Source organism: Apteryx rowi, unplaced genomic scaffold (assembly GCF_003343035.1).
Source record: "Apteryx rowi isolate R43461 unplaced genomic scaffold, aptRow1 scaffold_328, whole genome shotgun sequence".
Classification (NCBI taxonomy): domain Eukaryota; kingdom Metazoa; phylum Chordata; class Aves; order Apterygiformes; family Apterygidae; genus Apteryx; species Apteryx rowi.
The window spans coordinates 1,038,920-1,043,993 of NW_020449730.1; positions in this window are offsets into that span (position 1 = coordinate 1,038,920).

The following is a 5,074-nucleotide window of genomic DNA, read 5'->3' on the forward strand; positions in this document are numbered from 1 at the left end:
GACTTGTCCGGATGATTCAAGATGAGTGATTGTAATTGACTTTGTGTCTGTCAGGGAAAAGCCTTTTATAGAAACACGTGCCCAGAAATGATCGAGATTCTCAGTGTTCAAAGGTCTGTTGTAAGTTACTGAAGCAAAACAAACTGAAGGAGATGCTCCTTTTCAAAGTTCATCTCTGATTTAGRAAAAGTGTAAACAGGCAAAGATGAAAAAAAACCTAGTCAGTACAACTACTATATATTACTTTAATAGTTACTTTTTCTGTAAAGCAAGGAAGTGTATGTTCTTTTTGCAAGCATTTCTGCTCCAAAGTTCAGGACCATGGGGTCAGTGGCATGAGGTATATGTTTTAATTTTATTGGAGAGAATGACAACAGTTATCGATAAGAGGAGCCATAAAGAGTAGATGCTGACAGTACAGTTTTGTTCAGGAGATACTGAGACATTGAGAAAGCACATGTTTACTGCATAAAGTGTGCCAGGAGAGGACTGTAAATGAGAGAAGTAAAAACATTCTGAGGAAGCTATAATTGAAAATGACAGTATGCTGGCAGAGAAATGAAATGGACTATAGAAGCCTTTTGACAGAAGTACGAGAATATTCAAAGAAATATTGCAGAGCTGGTGCTGTAGAAGTTACTGTATAACTGTTTGTTCTAATAGTGAGAAAGGAGCTTTACGATAAAAGATTTTTGGGTTTTTTGTTTTTTGTTTTTTCTTTTTGACTTTGCACACTGCTTGAAGGCTTGGGAGCAGTTCTTTCACTGACTTTGTGCAGTGGAGATTTTCACAGGAATAACTGAGGTTTGTTGCATGTGAATTGAAAGAAGGTCTACAGTGGGGTCAAAGCAGCTTACCATTAGCATGGTTTATGCTAAAACATGCAATTTTGATTGGAAAGTGTGGTTGCTGCTTGGTGCAGCAAGAGAGTTGCAACTAAGTTTGATGTACAGGGGTGTTCTTCATAGTCATAGTCACTTAGACCTTGCACTTCGCTGGGAAGGTGGAAGCTAGAACAGCATGCATTCATTACTGGAATTCGAGATGAGTCAGAGCTAAAGTTAGGGAAAAATGACAAAACTTGGACTTCTGATTCACATTCCTTCAGATATAGGGAAGGCAGCAGTAGGCCATGTTGCACTTCTTCAAGTAAAGGTTACAAACAGCTAGGTTTGGGTTGGGTGAAAAGGAAACATAATAGCTACTTCTAGTGCTTTAGGGGTCTGGGTGCTCTCTGTTTCCTTCTCCTTCCCTTGTTTGTTGTTTGCAGAAGTGCTACTCTGTATTGGACTCCTTAAAGAAGCTGGAGACTCTGAACTGGCACCTTGCCGCTTGGAGGTCCTTCACATATGTGCTTCTTCCCTAGTGGAAGGAAGGGCAACTGAGAGCAGGAGCAAGTGCCTCACACTACACTGTTCATTCTTGTACCAAGTATCCTGCTTCCTGCGCCTGCACAGAGGATAGAGGTGAGTGCGCAAGAGGCGGTCTCCATCCTGCCATGGGGCAGCAGCACAGAGGCTACAAGAATTGTAGCATACACAGGGATGTGGGCATGACTAGAGCTGCTTTAGCTTAAGAAAAATTTTCAACAACCATCTGATGAACTAGGAGAGAGCTCAGGTTGCTCTGCTAATTTGGAAATGACACCATCAGTGATCCTAACTCATCTCTGGGTCTTCCTTGTATTCACTCTGATTCCAGGTCACCAGTTTTGGGGTCTCCAGGGTTACAATGGGTTCTGTGGGTCTGTTTCACAGTCTCTGTGACTTTTCTCATTATCCCTATGGCTTCTTCAGTAACTCCGAGGCAGTTATAGCGTCTCTAGATTGTTCCTATGATCTCTGGAGCTTCTCTGGGGTCTCCAGAGCTACCCTGAGCCCTGTGGAGCAGCCTGGTCCCACACAGCATTAAAATTAACATCAACCCTGATGCATCCTCTGTGGTCCCCCACGGCTCCTTCTGCAACACAGCAGCCACATGCAGCACCCAAAGTACGGGCACCGATACGCATTCAGCTCTCCTCTGACATAGAACTGCCCTACCCTGACTCCCTGCCTGTAATTCCCCCTCTTCCCCCCGGCAAACCTTCCTTGCAAAATCCCCTCCCCCCACACATACACCGTGAGGGCCCTGCAAACTCGCCTCCCCAAACCAGCCCCTAAACCACGTACAAATCCTGCCCCAAAGCCCCCAAGAACCCCCAAACTCTGCCCCAGTGCTGTCATCAACTCCAGAAACTCCCCCCAAGTCTGTCCCAAAACCCCATACAACCGCAATACCACTCCCAAATCCGAATAGCAGCAAGGTAGCCCTTCAATACCCTTTTTTCTCAATTAACGCAGATGTCATTAGAGTCAGTTAGAAACAGTGAGGCTGAACTGGACAGCCCCACTACCTGCTTGGCACCGTCATTGCTGGATGCTGATGTGATTCCTGCTGGTCTCATGCTGCTCTGGGATCTTCCTTGGCACCTGTAATGGGACTGCAGCAATCCCAAAGACCCAAAACACCATCAAGCCCTGTCCAAGGGCCCCCATACCTTGTTCTAAAGCTCCCACCAACCTGATGTTTTGTGTGAGTAGCTATTCACAATAGGTAATAGCAGCTTGATTTTATTAATAATAACAGATTGATTTATAAAAGATGTTCTAATAAGTATTGGGTGTGATCTGTGTCTCCCCCTTGACTCAGTCCCCTTTTAGAGAAAAGGGAATTTACAGCATTTCTTGGTGAAGAATGTTGATGGGTGGATGCACAGCTGACAACCAGATATTTTCTCTTTTTCTTCAGAGCCATCTTTCAGAACCCTTTGTACGTGCAAGATGATTCTAAATGTGGCCAGTCTGGAATAATAGCACTGTGCACAATGCTTAAGGAGAGCATTAAGATAAAATTTCAGAACAAGAAATAGCCTAAAAAAAAAAAAAAAAAGCTCATGAAAAGTCAATGAGAAGACTGAAGGGCTGTGGGAAGTCCCAATCATGCTTCAGGAAACAGCATGGGTTTTAGGCACATCCTCAAGGAAGAAATGTGTTATTCCAGCCCTTAGGACAATGAGTACTATTAATTACCACCTTTAATTACCAAAAGTGTTGTAAAAGCTGAAGAGACTAGAGATGTGGCACAGGAAGTTATGGAGCATATGTAAATTAAAAAGCAAACAAAAAAAAAACAGACAAAAAAAAACAACAAAAGACCCTTGAACAGAAACAGTTTAGACTTAAGTAATAGATGAATGTACCTAATGTGAATACAAGTGGTTCCATCAATCACACTGAAAGCCTTGGAGAAGTGACTGAAAATCTGATACCCTCATGGCCTCATCGGTTTTCTCATTTGTTTTGTAGGGTAATCCTCTGAAGGAGGACAACTTGAAGAGAAGCAGCTAGACCTAGTGATCTACTCATTCATTTCAGCCATCATCTTTGATGCAAGCATCCAAGTACAGGAGGAACCTAGGAAAGGTATCGAAAGGGTAATAGGTCTGAAACAGAGGGAAGCAAATTACATGCTATCACTCTTCCGTGTAGTTAAAGACTGAGAGAATTGAGTTATGCATGTATACAAGGGTTTGAGAGAGTACAATAATCCTGAACCAGAATAAAAATAATGTTTCATGGAAGATGGTGTAGGTAAGTATTAGGTGATGCTCCTACCTGTCTAATAAGCTAGCCTTAACTGCTGAATGTAATGTTTCCAGTTTACCTTGTAACATACGATGGCAAGTGCTGTGTTAAGACATTTCCTTTAAGGAAAAGAAAAAAAAAAAAAGAAAAAGAACAGGGTAAAGACAAAAAGAACTTGCATAAATTTAACACAGTCTCCTTGAAAATAAAAGGTGAAGTATCTGTCTTTATTATAGAGATGAAACTAACGATAGCAAATGCTGACAAAGAGAAAAGATGGATGAGTGTAATATCTAATGAACTGGATAAAACAAGGAAGCAAAAATGCAGCGGACCCTTGATATCACCAGAAACCGCTACAAAAGGAGGTGTTTTGGCATGGGTAACTAAGGTAACTACTGATAATGAATGTTTGTATTTCAGTCTCCCAGAGGCAGCACCAAGGACTAAGTAACCCATTCCTACTGTGTGGATATTGTTAACTGTAACTGGCTTAGTTTTGCTTTGGTTGTTTCTATTTTGTTTTGTTATCATGTATGCACATATAAAAAGGGAAAGATAATACTTACTTTTTAGATTAATTGCCACGGCTGAAGTTGAAGAGATCAGAAAAATGTAAGCAAGCTGATGTAATAAAATCAAATGTATCCAACTGAAAGCTGTCTCCATCTCCTAACAAGAGAAACCCCATTCCTCCTGTTGAGGAAGTATCCCTACGAATAGTGATCAGGATAATAGATCAGCAATATATAACAGAAGGTCTGTATGTGTTATGAAAAGTATGATGCAAACATGTATTTCTCTGTGTGTGATGTTATGTATCTATGAAGGATCATATTCTATGAGCTAGAAGACAGCAAATTATTATCTTAGGGGAATGGTGGTCAAGTGGCCAGAGTTACTGAAGAGGAAGTGAGAAACAGAAGTGTCTGAATTGTAAAATTAAGAGATCAATTTCAGGAGGGCTCAGTTGGTTGCAACCCGATGTTAATTACATGGGAATTCAGTTCGGGAAAACAGGAAGACAGGTAGATAGAAGAAAGGTTAAAGCCTTGTGGAGTTAAGGCTCCTTCTCATCAGTTCCAACTTAGAGCAGTTTTAGGAGGATTTAATTTCCTCCAGCAGTGTTAACGTAGCTTTTCCAGTATCAGCAGACCATGGTGGAAATTACCAGAAAGGAGTCAGGAACGGAACAAGGAACATGACGCTGCTTTCACTGAACTGGAAGAAGCGGCCGTAAAATCTGCTGCCCTCAAATTCCCAGGACAAGGCAAGCCTTTTTCAGTAATGCTTTCCACATCTGCTGACTCCGTGGGAGCAGCACTGTTAGAAAACAGCGGTAAGGGAAAGTGGGTGCCAGTAGCATCCTCCTTACATCCCCTTTGGGGCCACAACCGAAATTCTCCGGCTGTGAGAAGGACTGTTTAGCAGCAACCTGGTCTGTAACT